The following is a 17,500-nucleotide window of genomic DNA, read 5'->3' as shown; positions in this document are numbered from 1 at the left end:
ACATTTTCCACCAAGGCTTTTGTGGATTCGGGAGCAGCTCTGAACCTGATGGACTTGGATTTTGCTAAACGTTGTGGATTTCCTATGACACTTCTGCGGACGCCTATCCCTTTGAGGGGAATTGATGCTACTCCTTTGGGAAGAATAAACCTCAGTTTTGGACCCAGGTGGTAATGCGGGTCACCCCAGACCATCAAGAAAATTGCAGATTTTTGGTGTTGCATAATTTGCATGATACCATTGTTCTGGGGTTTCCCTGGTTGCAAATCCATAATCCAGTTCTGGATTGGACATCTTTGTCTGTGGTGAGTTGGGGTTGTCGGTGTGCCCTTAGTGATGCTCCTGTTTTCTCCACCTCTCCCCCGTTGCATGATGTTCCTGACTATTTGGCTGACTTTTATGATGTATTTAGTGAGAATGAGTCTGCGTCTTTGCCTCCTCATAGGAGTTATGAGCAATTGAGCTGAACCCGGGGTGTAAATTCTCCAAGGGTCGGCTTTTCAATTTATCTGTACCCGAGCACGAGGCTATGCGATCCTATATTAAGGAGTCGTTGGAGAAGGGTCATATTAGACCATCCTCTTCACCATTAGGTGCTGTTTTTTTTTCGTGGCTAAAAAGGATGGTTCACTAAGGCCTTGTATTGACTATCGTGACCTCAACAAAATTACTGTTAAATATCAGTATCCGTTACCCCTGATTTCTGATCTATTCTCCAGAGTTAAAGGTGCTTGCTGCTTTACCAAACTTGACCTCAGGGGGGCGTATAATCTTATTCGCATTAAGCATGGGGATGAATGGAAGACGGCGTTTAATACTCCGGAGGGACATTTTGAGTACGTGGTGATGCCTTTTGGGCTCACTAATGCCCCTTCTGTCTTCCAGTGCTTCATGAACGATATATTCCGAGACTTTGTGGATAAATTTTTGATTATCTATCTGGATGATATTTTGATCTTCTCCAAGAATTGGGACTCTCATGTGGAACATGTTCGGACTGTGTTCCGGATTTTGAGGGAGAATTCCCTGTATGTCAAGGGATCGAAATGCCTTTTTGGGGTACAGAGGATTTCATTTTTGGGATTTATTTTGTCTCCGTCAACTATTGAAATGGACACGGCCAAGGTACAGGCCATTTATGATTGGGTTCAGCCCACTTCTTTGAAGGCCCTCCAGAAGTTTTTGGGTTTTGCAAATTTTTATCCGAAATTTATAGCTAATTTTTCTGGTATTGCCAAGCCATTGACTGATTTGACTAGGAAGGGTGCTGATGTGCTGAATTGATCTCCGGAGGCTGTTTCTTCCTTTCAGGAGCTGAAGCGAAGATTCACTTCTGCTCCGGTTTTGCGGCCACCTGATGTCTCACTCCCGTTTCAGGTGGAGGTGGACGCTTCTGAGATTGGTGCAGGAGCGGTGTTGTCCCAAAAAGATCCTGTGACATCTAAAATGAATCCTTGTGCTTTCTTTTCCCAAAAGTTCTCCCCATCCGAACGTAACTATGATGTGGGGAATTGGGAACTGTTGGCCATGAAATGGGCATTTAAGGAGTGGAGACATTGGTTGGAGGGAGCCAAACACCAAGTCTTGGTCCTTACTGACCACAAGAATTTGATTTACCTGGAGTCGGCCAAGCGCTTGAATCCTAGACAGGCTAGGTGGGCCTTGTTTTTCACACGTTTTGATTTTGTGGTCTCTTTTCTTCCAGGCACTAAGAATGTCAAGGCAGACGCCCTCTCTAGGAGTTTCCTTGCTGATTCTAATGTTGTGACTAAGCCTGCTACCATCTTAGGCAAGGGGGTAGTTCTTTCTACCATCTCGCCCGATTTGAGACGTGCTCTGGAAAAGTTTCAGGAGGACAAACCTGAGCGTTGTCCCAGTGGAAAGTTGTATGTTCCTGACCAGTGGAGGAAGAGAGTGATGTCTGAAGTTCATTGCTCTGCATTGGCTGGTCATCCAGGTATTTTTGGTACTAGAGATCTGGTGAGTCGGTCTTTTTGGTGGCCCGCCTTGTCTCATGATGTCAGGAATTTTGTGCAGTCCTGTGGGACTTGCTCCCGGTCTAAACCTTGTTCTCGCTCTAGTGGCTTGTTTGTGCCTTTGCCGGTGCCCAGGAGGCCATGGACCCATATTTCAATGGATTTTATCTCTGATATGCCTGTCTCTCAGAGAATGACTGTTATTTGGGTGATTTGTGATAGATTCTCTAAGATGGTCCATCTTGTACCACTCCCTAAGTTGCCATCTTCCTCTGAGTTGGTGCCCTTGTTTTTGCAACAGGTGGTTCGCTTGCACGGGATTCCTGAGAACATTTTATCTGACAGAGGAGTTCAGTTTGTGTCTAGATTTTGGAGGACTTTCTGTTCCAAGCTGGGAATTCAGTTGTCCGTCTCCTCTGCGTTTCACTCTCAGACCAATGGGCAGACGGAGAGAACAAACCAAACTTTGGAGTCGGATTTGAGATGTTTTATTTCTGCCGATCAGGATGATTGGGTTTCATTTTTGCCCTTGGCCGAATTTGCTTTAAATAATAGAGCTAGTTCTGCTACTTTGATGTCACCTTTTTTTGTAACTTTGGGTTTCACCCTTGATTTTCTTCAGGGCAGGTGGAGCCTTCTGCCTGCCCAGGTGTTGACACTGTGGTGGAGAGAATGCACCAGATCTGGGACCAAGTAGTGGATAAGTTGTCTCTCTCCCAGGAAAAGGCCCAGCGGTTTTCCAACCGGCATAGGACCATTGGTCCCCAGTTTAAGGTGGGTGATATGGTTTGGTTGTCATCAAAAAATATCGCTATGAAGGTGGCTTCTCCTAAGTTTAAGCCTAGATATATTGGACCTTACAAGATTTTGGAGATTATTAATCCGGTCTCTTTTCGGTTGGCTCTTCCTGTCACATTTAAAATTCATAATGTGTTTCATAAGTCCTTGTTGAAGAGGTTTGTTGAACCAGTAGTTCCTGTGGTGGCACCTCCTGACTAGAGTTGAGCGAAACGGGTCGAAAAAATTCAAAAGTCGCCGACTTTTGGCAAAGTCGGGTTTCATGAAACGAAACGCGACCCTAGGATGAGGTCGGCCACGAGGTCGGCGACTTACGCGCCAAAGTCGCGTTTCAAAAGTTTGTTTTGCGCTCTTTTTCAGCCAATCAGGATCCACGGACACTGTGGGCAACGTGATGACATAGGCACGGGTCACCAACATCTTTCAGAAGGGCATGCAAGTGATTGGCTTGCTTTGGTGGGTGTCACAGGGGGTATAAAAGGGCGTGCACGCCGACCGCCATCTTACTTCTGCCGATCTTAGTATAGGGAGAGGTTGCTGCTGATTCTGTAGGGAGAGCGTTAGGCAGGGAAGAAGACAAAAAAACTGCTTCTGCTGCTAGCGATTTGGCCTGCACAACACACAAGTCACTGTGTGTGCAGTGCAAGGGGAGGCTATATTGTGGTGTATCAGTGGTGTTGGTTGTTGGGCTGCCTTTTAAGGCTTCCTGACACGCTGGCATTGCTGTTTACCCACTGCTCCGCAAACTGCTTTTTTAAAAGCAATCCAATCTCCCTTATCCTCTCGTCACTTTGGTCACAGGCAGCTGTGCCATCGAGCGTGTCACATAGCGCTCAGATATCAGTGGGCCGCACACAATCCACAAGTGTCCACTGTCCACAAGTGTACGCAGAGATTCAAAATCTCCATTATCCTCTCGTCACTTTGGTCACAGGCAGCTGTGCCATCGAGCGTGTCACATAGCGCTCAGATATCAGTGGGCCGCACACAATCCACAAGTGTCCAGTGTCCAAAAGTGTACGCAGAGATTCAAAATCTCCATTATCCTCTCGTCACTTTGGTCACAGGCAGCTGTGCCATCGAGCGTGTCACATAGCGCTCAGATATCAGTGGGCCGCACACAATCCACAAGTGTCCAGTGTCCAAAAGTGTACGCAGAGATTCAAAATCTCCATTATCCTCTCGTCACTTTGGTCACAGGCAGCTGTGCCATCGAGCGTGTCACATAGCGCTCAGATATCAGTGGGCCGCACACAATCCACAAGTGTCCAGTGTCCAAAAGTGTACGCAGAGATTCAAAATCTCCATTATCCTCTCGTCACTTTGGTCACAGGCAGCTGTGCCATCGAGCGTGTCACATAGCGCTCAGATATCAGTGGGCAGCACACAATCCACAAGTGTCCAGTGTCCAAAAGTGTACGCAGAGATTCAAAATCTCCATTATCCTCTTGTCACTTTGGTCACAGGCAGCTGTGCCATCGAGCGTGTCACATAGCGCTCAGATATCAGTGGGCCGCACACAATCCACAAGTGTCCAGTGTCCAAAAGTGTACGCAGAGATTCAAAATCTCCATTATCCTCTCGTCACTTTGGTCACAGGCAGCTGTGCCATCGAGCGTGTCACATAGCGCTCAGATATCAGTGGGCCGCACACAATCCACAAGTGTCCAGTGTCCAAAAGTGTACGCAGAGATTCAAAATCTCCATTATCCTCTCGTCACTTTGGTCACAGGCAGCTGTGCCATCGAGCGTGTCACATAGCGCTCAGATATCAGTGGGCCGCACACAATCCACAAGTGTCCACTGTCCACAAGTGTACGCAGAGATTCAAAATCTCCATTATCCTCTCGTCACTTTGGTCACAGGGAGCTGTGCCATCGAGCGTGTCACATAGTGCTCAGATATCAGTGGGCCGCACACAATCCACAAGTGTCCAGTGTCCAAAAGTGTACGCAGAGATTCAAAATCTCCATTATCCTCTCGTCACTTTGGTCACAGGCAGCTGTGCCATCGAGCGTGTCACATAGCGCTCAGATATCAGTGGGCCGCACACAATCCACAAGTGTCCAGTGTCCAAAAGTGTACGCAGAGATTCAAAATCTCCATTATCCTCTCGTCACTTTGGTCACAGGCAGCTGTGCCATCGAGCATGTCACATAGCGCTCAGATATCAGTGGGCCGCACACAATCCACAAGTGTCCAGTGTCCAAAAGTGTACGCAGAGATTCAAAATCTCCATTATCCTCTCGTCACTTTGGTCACAGGCAGCTGTGCCATCGAGCGTGTCACATAGCGCTCAGATATCAGTGGGCCGCACACAATCCACAAGTGTCCAGTGTCCAAAAGTGTACGCAGAGATTCAAAATCTCCATTATCCTCTCGTCACTTTGGTCACAGGCAGCTGTGCCATCGAGCATGTCACATAGCGCTCAGATATCAGTGGGCCGCACACAATCCACAAGTGTCCACTGTCCACAAGTGTACGCAGAGATTCAAAATCTCCATTATCCTCTCGTCACTTTGGTCACAGGCAGCTGTGCCATCGAGCGTGTCACATAGCGCTCAGATATCAGTGGGCCGCACACAATCCACAAGTGTCCAGTGTCCAAAAGTGTACGCAGAGATTCAAAATCTCCATTATCCTCTCGTCACTTTGGTCACAGGCAGCTGTGCCATCGAGCGTGTCACATAGCGCTCAGATATCAGTGGGCCGCACACAATCCACAAGTGTCCAGTGTCCAAAAGTGTACGCAGAGATTCAAAATCTCCATTATCCTCTCGTCACTTTGGTCACAGGCAGCTGTGCCATCGAGCGTGTCACATAGCGCTCAGATATCAGTGGGCCGCACACAATCCACAAGTGTCCACTGTCCACAAGTGTACGCAGAGATTCAAAATCTCCATTATCCTCTCGTCACTTTGGTCACAGGGAGCTGTGCCATCGAGCGTGTCACATAGTGCTCAGATATCAGTGGGCCGCACACAATCCACAAGTGTCCAGTGTCCAAAAGTGTACGCAGAGATTCAAAATCTCCATTATCCTCTCGTCACTTTGGTCACAGGCAGCTGTGCCATCGAGCGTGTCACATAGCGCTCAGATATCAGTGGGCCGCACACAATCCACAAGTGTCCAGTGTCCAAAAGTGTACGCAGAGATTCAAAATCTCCATTATCCTCTCGTCACTTTGGTCACAGGCAGCTGTGCCATCGAGCATGTCACATAGCGCTCAGATATCAGTGGGCCGCACACAATCCACAAGTGTCCAGTGTCCAAAAGTGTACGCAGAGATTCAAAATCTCCATTATCCTCTCGTCACTTTGGTCACAGGCAGCTGTGCCATCGAGCGTGTCACATAGCGCTCAGATATCAGTGGGCCGCACACAATCCACAAGTGTCCAGTGTCCAAAAGTGTACGCAGAGATTCAAAATCTCCATTATCCTCTCGTCACTTTGGTCACAGGCAGCTGTGCCATCGAGCATGTCACATAGCGCTCAGATATCAGTGGGCCGCACACAATCCACAAGTGTCCACTGTCCACAAGTGTACGCAGAGATTCAAAATCTCCATTATCCTCTCGTCACTTTGGTCACAGGCAGCTGTGCCATCGAGCGTGTCACATAGCGCTCAGATATCAGTGGGCCGCACACAATCCACAAGTGTCCACTGTCCACAAGTGTGTGCAGAAATTCTAAAACTCCCCTGTCCTATAGACACCTTGTACCTTGTTTTACATTACTATATAGTTTGTTGGATTTTGTCTACATTTCTACCAAAAATGAGGAAGGCTGGTGGAAGAGGCCGTGGAATTGGGCGGGGGTTGGCAGCTGGTAATGATGGTGTTGGTGGTGGATCTGATGGTAGTGGCAAGAGCAAAATAGGACCGAATGCAGGAGGTGCTGACCCTGCGTCATCTTCTGGCTACATAAGGCCTCGAACGCTTAGTTTTCTAGGAGTTGGCAAACCGCTTTTAAAGGCAGAGCATCAGGAAAAAGTTTTGTCTTACATTGCTGACTCAGCCTCCAGCTCTATCGCCTCCTCTTCTTCAGTTGTAAAAAGTAAAAGCACTGAGTCGTCATTGGAGGCTCATGTTCATGAACCACACCTTTCCTTGTGTCCTTCACCCCAACCAAGATTGAAGGATGACGCAGGCCATACTACTGATTACTCCATGGAGCTGTTTTCACATACCATGCCTGGATTATCAAGTCAAATGGTGAATTACCCAGGCCAAGATGAATCTGACATGGAGTGCACTGATGCACAGCCGCTGATGGATGATTCTGCTGGTACATTCACTCAGAGCACTACATTGTCCTCGCTGTGTACAGAGCCAGATTTTGACCCTGATGAGACTCAGGTGCCCCTTCCCGCACACTATACCACCATACACGGTGACACAGAGGAAGGTGCACATGACATTGAAGAGGAGGTGATGGATGACCCAGTTGTTGACCCAGATTGGCATCCCTTGGGGGAAGAGGGTGCTGCTTCCAATAGCTCAGATGAGGAGCATCCACAGCAGACATCGACATCGCAACAGCTGTTATCTGGCAGGCATGGAGCACTCCAAACACAGGTTCCAAACATCAAAAGAGTTGCTGGACAGCTTGTCCAGAGGGTCAAAAGATCACAGCGTGCTAGGCCGCAAAATGTCTGCCAAAGTAGGAAGAGTGCAGTGTGGCACTTTTTTGAACAAAATCCTCATGATCAGGCCAAGGTTATCTGTAAGAAGTGCGCAAAGACCTTTAGACGAGGGAAAAATCTGAAAAATTTGAATACCAGTTGCATGCTTAGACATTTAACCAGCATGCACTTGCAAGCGTGGACACAACACCAAACCTCAAGTGCCACATGTGCAACTGATCACAACGAAGGTAGTCAGCAACGCTACATTGTTTCCCCCACTGTAAGCCCACCGGTTAGCACAGCAGCAAATGTTGAGGTGTCGTTGCAAGGCCACAGCAGTCAGGGAATCCCACTGTTATATCAACGAAAGACTGATTCTAGGCCATCAGAAAGAACACCAACTCCATCACCATCATCAACCCTCTCTCAGTCCGCCCTGTCCACCGCTACTTCCACCATATGCAGCTCTCAAGTCCAGCTCACCCTCCCAGACACTATGAGTAGGTCAAGAAAGTACTCAGTCTCTCATCCGCGTACACTGGGTTTGAACGCCCACATTGCCAAACTAATCTCGTTTGAGATGATGCCCTTTCGGTTGGTGGAAAGCACAGCTCTCCGCGAACTCATGGCCTATGCAGTACCACGCTATGACCTACCAAGTCGCCACTTCTTCTCTCGCAAAGCCATCCCAGCCCTCCACCATCATGTGAAAGACCGCATTGTCCATGCACTCAAGCAGTCAGTGAGCGGAAAGGTGCACCTCACAACTGATGCATGGTCCAGTCGGCATGGCCAGGGCCGTTACGTGTCCATCACTGCGCACTGGGTTAATGTGGTGGATGCAGGGTCCACAGGGGACAGCGGTGGTGGGACAGTGATGCCTAGCCCACGGTATAGGAAACAGTTGGCTGTAGGCGTTCGACCCTCCTCCTCCTCCTCCAGAAGCGAGAGCTCGTCCACAGAGCGCAGTCGTACGAGCACTCCATCTGCAGCTGCCACTGTTGCACACGATGTGTCCCCCTATCGAGCAGCTAGTGGAAAGCGTCAGCAGGCTGTGTTGCAGATGATGTGTTTGGGTGACAGACACACCGCCGAGGTGCTGGCCGAGTACTTGAAGCGACAAACTGAGTCATGGCTGGGCAGTGTACATCTTGAGGCAGGCAAGGTAGTTAGTGATAACGGCCGTAATTTTGTGGCAGCCATAGCCCTTTCAAAACTCAGCCACATACCTTGCTTGGCTCACACCTTGAACCTGGTGGTGCAGTGCTTCCTCAAAAATTATCCGGAGTTAACAGCCCTGCTCCAGAAGGTGCGAAGACTGTGGGCGCACACCCGCCGGTCGCCTGTACACTCCGTTCGTATGCAGAAGCTGCAGCGATTGCTCCACCTTCCCAACCACCGCCTCATTATCGACATTGCAACAAGGTGGAACTCCACTCTGCACATGGTGGAGCCGCTGTGCGAGCAGAGGCAGGCCATAATGCATTTGTGGGAGGATACACGGCCAGGCACTTTGAGAGCAGACATGGAGTTGACAGGCGTGCAGTGGTCGAAGCTGAAAGACCTTTGTAAAGTCCTTCAGTGTTTTGAGGAATGCACACGGTTGGTAAGCGCAGACGACGCCATCCTAAGCATGAGCATCCCACTTATGCGTCTGCTCATGCAAACTTTGACGCACCTTAAGGAGCAGGCGTCTGCAGCCAATGTTGATGAGGAGGAAGAGGAGGAGGGAATCCTTGATGACATTCAGCCATTGTCTGCTCAGGGACCTCTCCTGGACGAGGTGGAGGAAGAAGAGAAGGAGGAGGAGGAGGTTGATGGGGATGATTACTTAGGGGAGGAGGATGCATCTCGTGGGGCAAGTGAAAATGTTGGCGTGGCAAGGTCTGGTACAGGGTTTGTGCGTGACTGGAGGGATGTGGATTTGCCAGAAAGTGCTCCTCCACCCAGCACTCGCAGTGCATCATTGACACCGGGAACATTGGCCCACATGTCAGATTATGCCTTGCGGATCCTAAAAAGGGACCCCCGCATTGCCAAAATGATGAACGATGACGACTACTGGTTGGCCAGCATCCTGGATCCACGCTATAAAGGCAAATTACAAAACATCATGCCACAGGAGAACCTTGACCTAATATTGGCTAATAAACAAGCAACTCTGGTAAATCGGTTGCTTGAGGCATTCCCAGCACACAGCAGCGGTGATGGTTCTCACACGAGCCGTACGGGCCGGGGGCAGCTTGGCAGAGGTGTTCGTGGTGCACACAGCAGAAGTGGCGTTGGAGACTGGGGTTTCATGACAATGTTGTGGACTGATTTTTCAAATACCGCTCACACAACTGGTAATACTGCATCGATGGAAAGTGACAGGAGACAGCAGTTGTCAACTATGGTTACAAACTACTTTTCCTCCCATATCGATGTTCTCCCACACAGGTCATTCCCCTTTGACTATTGGGCCGCTAAACTGGACACCTGGCCTGAATTGGCCCAATATGCCTTACAGGAGCTCGCTTGCCCAGCTGCAAGTGTGCTATCGGAAAGAGTCTTCAGTGCAGCTGGATCAATCCTGACAGAAAAAAGGACCCGTCTGTCAACCCAAAATGTGGATGATCTAACCTTCATTAAAATGAACCCCGCATGGGTTTCCAAGGATTTTGTCCCACCTTCCCCTGATGACACATAGGGTGACAGAAAAATGGCTTGCTTTGGTCCACCTCTTCCTGGTACTTCACCTATTTCGCCTTTTGCATCAGTTGAATGTCCAACATCAACATATGCCACTTTCTAAAACTCCCTAACTGTGCTGCCTCCCCCCATGGCCGGGGTCACCACCTAGCGCACGACACCGTGCGAGTACCGTTGCCCTGGACAGGTGGGTAGGCCGACTCTTGGGCGCGGGCACTGGCACATGGTCCCTCATAGTGCAATCAAGTGTCTCTGACGGTGGTGGTGCACACCCGCCGTCAGACACACCGCTGTACTATGAGGGGCCCAGTGCCAGTACCGACGCCCACGAGTGGGCCCCCCTTGCTTGGCCAGGGCCCCAGCATTTGCAATCTTTACCTCTCCCTGCTCCTCCGCTGTGTAATTTGGGCCGTCAAATCCATACTGTGCCTGACACCGTCTGAGCCTGCCTCCTGAGACATATATTTTGAATGTGTACGCTATCCATACATGTTATCCGGGGATACGGTACCCCTTCTAACCTTTGTGCAATGACGTGCAATCCATACTGGGCCTAACACCGTCTGAGCCTGCCTCATGCTGTATAGACATATATTTTGAATGTGTACGCTATCCATAAATGTTATCCGGGGATACGGTACCCCTTCTAACCTTTGTGCAATGACGTGCAATCCATACTGGGCCTAACACCGTCTGAGCCTGCCTCATGCTGTATAGACATATATTTTGAATGTGTACGCTATCCATACATGTTATCCGGGGATACGGTAACCCTTCTAACCTTTGTGCAATGACGTGCAATCCATACTGGGCCTAACACCGTCTGAGCCTGCCTCATGCTGTATAGACATATATTTTGAATGTGTACGCTATCCATACATGTTATCCGGGGATACGGTACCCCTTCTAACTTTTGTGCAATGACGTGCAATCCATACTGGGCCTAACACCGTCTGAGCCTGCCTCATGCTGTATAGACATATATTTTGAATGTGTACGCTATCCATACATGTTATCCGGGGATACGTTACCCCTTCTAACCTTTGTGCAATGACGTGCAACCCTTACTGGGCCTAACACCGTCTGAGCCTGCCTCATGCTGTATAGACATATATTTTGAATGTGTACGCTATCCATACATGTTTTCCGGGGATACGGTACCCCTTCTAACCTTTGTGCAATGACGTGCAATCCATACTGGGCCTAACACCGTCTGAGCCTGCCTCATGCTGTATAGACATATATTTTGAATGTGTACGCTATCCATACATGTTATCTGGGGATACGGTACCCCTTCTAACCTTTGTGCAATGACATGCAATCCATACTGGGCCTAACACCGTCTGAGCCTGCCTCATGCTGTATAGACATATATTTTGAATGTGTACGCTATCCATACATGTTATCCGGGGATACGTTACCCCTTCTAACCTTTGTGCAATGACGTGCAATCCATACTGGGCCTAACACCGTCTGAGCCTGCCTCATGCTGTATAGACATATATTTTGAATGTGTACGCTATCCATACATGTTATCCGGGGATACGGTACCCCTTCTAACTTTTGTGCAATGATGTGCAATCCATACTGGGCCTAACACCGTCTGAGCCTGCCTCATGCTGTATAGACATATATTTTGAATGTGTACGCTATCCATACATGTTATCCGGGGATATGTTACCCCTTCTAACCTTTGTGCAATGACGTGCAATCCATACTGGGCCTAACACCGTCTGAGCCTGCCTCATGCTGTATAGACATATATTTTGAATGTGTACGCTATCCATACATGTTTTCCGGGGATACGGTACCCCTTCTAACCTTTGTGCAATGACGTGCAATCCATACTGGGCCTAACACCGTCTGAGCCTGCCTCATGCTGTATAGACATATATTTTGAATGTGTACGCTATCCATACATGTTATCCGGGGATACGGTACCCCTTCTAACTTTTGTGCAATGACGTGCAATCCATACTGGGCCTAACACCGTCTGAGCCTGCCTCATGCTGTATAGACATATATTTTGAATGTGTACGCTATCCATACATGTTATCCGGGGATACGTTACCCCTTCTAACCTTTGTGCAATGACGTGCAATCCTTACTGGGCCTAACACCGTCTGAGCCTGCCTCATGCTGTATAGACATATATTTTGAATGTGTACGCTATCCATACATGTTTTCCGGGGATACGGTACCCCTTCTAACCTTTGTGCAATGACGTGCAATCCATACTGGGCCTAACACCGTCTGAGCCTGCCTCATGCTGTATAGACATATATTTTGAATGTGTACGCTATCCATACATGTTATCTGGGGATACGGTACCCCTTCTAACCTTTGTGCAATGACATGCAATCCATACTGGGCCTAACACCGTCTGAGCCTGCCTCATGCTGTATAGACATATATTTTGAATGTGTACGCTATCCATACATGTTATCCGGGGATACGTTACCCCTTCTAACCTTTGTGCAATGACGTGCAATCCATACTGGGCCTAACACCGTCTGAGCCTGCCTCATGCTGTATAGACATATATTTTGAATGTGTACGCTATCCATACATGTTATCCGGGGATACGGTACCCCTTCTAACTTTTGTGCAATGACGTGCAATCCATACTGGGCCTAACACCGTCTGAGCCTGCCTCATGCTGTATAGACATATATTTTGAATGTGTACGCTATCCATACATGTTTTCCGGGGATACGGTACCCCTTCTAACCTTTGTGCAATGACGTGCAATCCATACTGGGCCTAACACCGTCTGAGCCTGCCTCATGCTGTATAGACATATATTTTGAATGTGTACGCTATCCATACATGTTATCTGGGGATGTGGTACCCCTTTAACCTTTGTGCAATGACATGCAATCCATACTGGGCCTAACACCGTCTGAGCCTGCCTCATGCTGTATAGACATATATTTTGAATGTGTACGCTATCCATACATGTTATCCGGGGATACGTTACCCCTTCTAACCTTTGTGCAATGACGTGCAATCCATACTGGGCCTAACACTGTCTGAGCCTGCCTCATGCTGTATAGACATATATTTTGAATGTGTACGCTATCCATACATGTTATCCGGGGATACGGTACCCCTTCTAACCTTTGTGCAATGACGTGCAATCCATACTGGGCCTAACACCGTCTGAGCCTGCCTCATGCTGTATAGACATATATTTTGAATGTGTACGCTATCCATACATGTTATCCGGGGATACGGTACCCCTTCTAACCTTTGTGCAATGACGTGCAATCCATACTGGGCCTAACACCGTCTGAGCCTGCCTCATGCTGTATAGACATATATTTTGAATGTGTACGCTATCCATACATGTTATCCGGGGATACGGTACCCCTTCTAACCTTTGTGCAATGACGTGCAATCCATACTGGGCCTAACACCGTCTGAGCCTGCCTCATGCTGTATAGACATATATTTTGAATGTGTACGCTATCCATACATGTTATCCGGGGATACGGTACCCCTTCTAACCTTTGTGCAATGACGTGCAATCCATACTGGGCCTAACACCGTCTGAGCCTGCCTCATGCTGTATAGACATATATTTTGAATGTGTACGCTATCCATACATGTTATCCGGGGATACGGTAACCCTTCTAACCTTTGTGCAATGACGTGCAATCCATACTGGGCCTAACACCGTCTGAGCCTGCCTCATGCTGTATAGACATATATTTTGAATGTGTACGCTATCCATACATGTTATCTGGGGATACGGTACCCCTTCTAACCTTTGTGCAATGACGTGCAATCCATACTGGGCCTAACACCGTCTGAGCCTGCCTCATGCTGTATAGACATATATTTTGAATGTGTACGCTATCCATACATGTTATCCAGGGATACGGTACCCTTTCTAACCTTTGTGCAATCACGTGCAATCCATACTGGGAGTGAGAACGGCTGGCGAGCTGTTAAGCAAGCTACAGCACCTGTCCAGACAAGTACAGGGATTCCCTAGCGAGGAGACTTATTTGATTGTTTTCTATGTTGGGACAGCAATTTTTGGGGAGCACTATACTCTGGAGAATGATAGATGGGGCCCACCATACACTGGAACATTCCAAAGGTGGACATCAGACACTGGAGCAGCATTTACAGGGCCCATTATACACTAGAGCAGTAGAAATGGGGCCCATTATGTTTGGAGCATTATTTGGGCCCATAAGACAGTGGAGCTTCATCCATGGGGACCAACATATACTGTAGCATTATGTGGAGCTCATCATATACTGTTTCAAACATTATATGGGACCAATGATTTTGTATGGAGAAATAGATGGGCCTCGTCATGAGATGTAAAAAGTGAGGTATTTTTCATTGTACTATACCGCTATTTCTCTGCCGTATCGGAGCATGATGAGTTGTGGTATGTGTTAAAGGGGCGCTCTTTCGCCCAGGGCACATGAAAACCTGCAGCCAGCCCTCCCCCCCCACAAATTTAGCCAAATAACCCCCATTTTTCAGTGCGTAACTTGTATTATGAAGTTAATTAAGGTTGACAAGCTTAAGTAAGAAGAATTGATGCTTTTGGCATTCAAATGGGCACTGTAGGTGTGTTTCCTGTCCTCCTCTCACTGCCGACTTTTATTCCCCATTGACTTACATTGGGTTTCGTGTTTCGGGACGACCCCGACTTTTCCCTATAATCGGACGATCTTGCTCGACCCGACTTTTGGAAAAGTCGGGTTTCACGAAACGAAACGCGACCCTAAAAAAGCAAAAGTCGCTCAACTCTACAAGCCACAGTTAGGGCCAATTTAGACAGCATTATAAAGACTATTACAGGCAATCTATCCTTTTCGGCTCAGTTAGAGACTTCCATTTTTCGGAAGATACTGGCAGTCAAGGCCTTTATCCTTCCCAAAATTTTATACATATTTAGGACTTTGCCAGTTAGCTTTCCACGCCAATCCATTGATAAAATTCAAGAGCTCATCCGACTATTTATTTGGAAAGGTAAGAAAGCAAGAATATCTGCAGACTTACTTTATAAAAATAAAAAACATGGGGGCGCAGGACTGCCCACTATATACGCTTATTATCAGGCCTCGCTCATCAAACAGAGCTGGCACTGGTTTATGGAAAACTTGACACATCCGGCTTGGTATGGCTTGGAGAGAGATGCTAGTGAGAGAGGTTCCACGCGAAAGCTTTTCTTTTACTTCCTTCTGCAAAAGCACAGTGCAAACTCATCGCATCCTATATTTCGGTCGATAATCTCAGCCTGGAGGGAACTCATTAAGCCGACTAAAAATATCAAAAAAGCAGAGCAAATCTTAAAACTACCCCTATCTTCATTTGCACTGATGGATGATCTCCCAATGCTGGAGGTATGGGGGAAATCTGGAATCAAAAAGGTGGGGGATGTTTTAAGTGGAGTGGAGTTCTTGAAATTCAGTGAGATCAAGGCTAAATATAATCTACCATCATCTGAGCTGGTCTTTTACACTATGTTGAAAGACAGAATTTTGAAAATCATAAAAGGGAAGACTTTAAATTATGAAATGCTAACTTCACTGTTGTGCAACCTTAAAAATAAAAACCTCTGGAGTCTGCGTAATTTGTATAGATCTGTCGTCATGGACCTAACGAGCCACAAAAACATATAAATGAAGAGATGATTTAGGTGCTGACATCCATCTCGAGAATTGGAACAATGCCATCAAATTCACTTACAATTCCAACATATCAATGGGTCTTCACAAGGGTTATTTTAAACTGTTAAATAGGTGGTACTATACCCCGACAAGGTTATCACATTTTAACACAGAATTATCTTCCTTGTGGTGGAGAGGCTGTGGACATCAAGGGAACCTCTACCATATATTTTGGGGTTGTTCAAAGATCAAAAACCTCTGGTTCCAGGTCACACAGCACATTAACCTCATTGCTAAGGACTTCACAATTACGCCTGAAAAAGCACTTCTTTCATTAGACATGGAAGAATTTGATGATTCGGTAAGACATATTATCATCCACATCCTCTTAGTGACTAAGACCATGTTAGCACAATGGTGGAAGAAAGTCGAGGTTCCTAAGTTTTCGGACATACTTGATAAAATAGGCCAACATAGTGATTTAATAACTCAGATTTGCGATTAACAACAATCACATCCACAAATATACAATATCAAATACACCTATTAAGAGGTATTATATTTTGAGGCCTAAATATGGCCGTTGTAGTACCGGGATGTCGCATCTCCTTCCAAGAATGTTACCCCATAATGTTACCCCATAATAAGGATTGCTATTTAATGCCTATTTGTGGGTTCTCTAGTTTTAAATTTTTTCCGTACCTGTACAAGGTTCTTTACTTCCCATTTCCTTTCCTCCCTTCCTACCTTCCTTCCCTTACCCTGTTTAATGACTGAAAACCAATAAAATTATTTGAAAAGAACATGTGGTTTAAAACGTTAAACAATTTTTTAATTTGATAGATAAGGGAGGTTTTTTATAGATATGATGATACCTAATATATTTATTTTTTACATTTTCTTAATTTCTTTATTTATGAAGGAGAAAAGCAGATGATTAAAACTTGTATTATTTTTTATATTGATGAACATTTTTGTTTCTTTAATTTTTAATCTCCTGCAGGACACAAGTCTTAGGGTATGTGCACACGCTGCGGATTTCGCTGCGTTTCCGCAGCGGTTTTGGCCGCTGCGGACCCGTAGCAGTTTTAGCTGCGGTGTACAGTACCATTCAAATGAATGGTAAAAAAAAAACCGCTGTGTAGACGTTGCGGAAAAAGCCACGCGGATTTGCTGCAGTTTTGAAACCGCAGAAAGAATTGACATGTCAATTCTTTCTGCGGAATCCGCTGCAGGTTCCTATCTCCACCATTGTGGAGATGGTGAATCCGCAGGACCAAACCGCAGGCAAAACCACAGATAATCCGCAGGTCTTTGGACCTGCAGTTAATCTGCGGTTTTTGCAAAATCCGTGCGGATTAATCCGCAGCGGATTCCGCAGCATCTGCACACACCCTTATAGCTCCTTCTCAGCATTCACCAAACAAATACGGCGCAGAGGTCAATGTGTTCCTGTAAACCGTCTTATATCATGTGACGATAATTTGCAGGAACACAAGCAGAACTTATAATATTATCGGCGGGTGTCAGCTGTATATCAGAGGTACCAACATGCTGTAATGGCTACGATCAGAGCAAGCACCGATCACAGACATTTAACCCCTCAGATGTTGCTGTCAATAGCGACAGCAGCATCTAGATGTTTATACCAGAGACGGGGCTAGGGTTGAACTGGCCCACCGGAGAACCGGAGGATTCTCCGGTGGGCCTAGGCACTGACACCTGCTGGCATACCAGGTCAGCAGCAGCCTAGGGCCCCAGCTGTTCC

Source organism: Dendrobates tinctorius, unplaced genomic scaffold (assembly GCF_039654945.1).
Source record: "Dendrobates tinctorius isolate UK_male_01 unplaced genomic scaffold, ASM3965494v1 ptg000003l, whole genome shotgun sequence".
In the NCBI taxonomy this organism is placed as follows: domain Eukaryota; kingdom Metazoa; phylum Chordata; class Amphibia; order Anura; family Dendrobatidae; genus Dendrobates; species Dendrobates tinctorius.
This window is presented reverse-complemented; position numbering follows the sequence as displayed.